Source organism: Sinocyclocheilus grahami, unplaced genomic scaffold (assembly GCF_001515645.1).
Source record: "Sinocyclocheilus grahami isolate Dianchi unplaced genomic scaffold, SAMN03320097.WGS_v1.1 scaffold1538.1, whole genome shotgun sequence".
In the NCBI taxonomy this organism is placed as follows: Eukaryota; Metazoa; Chordata; class Actinopteri; order Cypriniformes; family Cyprinidae; genus Sinocyclocheilus; species Sinocyclocheilus grahami.
In genome coordinates this window covers 29,646-30,337 of record NW_015506717.1, presented here as the reverse complement: position 1 = coordinate 30,337, position 692 = coordinate 29,646, and positions in this window count along the sequence as shown.

Here is a 692-nt window from a genome sequence, read left to right as displayed (position 1 = left end):
TATCGTAACCTTAATGCTAAAACTCATCTGGATGCATACCCAATGCCTCAGATTCAAGAAATCTTGGAGTCGCTACATGGAGCTGCCATATTCTCCACATTAGATCTTAAGAGTGGATACTGGCAGATAGAAATGGAAGCTGATAGCGTACAAAAAACTGCTTCTGTGACGTCTGCAGGGCTATTTGAATTCCAACGCCTTCCGTTTGGCCTGAAAAATGCAGCAGCTACATTCCAAAGGTTAATGGAGCATGTCCTGAAGAGGGTAAAAGGAAAGTGCTGTCTAATATACATTGATGACATAATTGTATACTAAAGAAACGAGGAAGAATACCTTCAACATATCAACCAGGTGTTACAATGCTTACATGATGCAGGGCTCACACTCAGTCTGTGGCTAAGTGTAATTTCATGCAACATACCATTGCTTTTCTGGGTCACATTGAATCCACAAAGGGAGTCAAGACTGATCCAGCCAAGGTGGCAGCAATTAATGCATTCTCCACCCCTCAGTCACTAAAAGACATTCAGCGGTTTTTAGGGTTGGCAGGCTTGTATCACCGGTTCATTCCTAATTTATCAGAAAAGGCAACTCCCTTGCATGCCTTGAAGCAGAAGAAAGCCACATGGACCTGGACCGAATAGTGCCAAGATTCATATGATACCATCAAACAAAGTTTAACTCAAGCACCC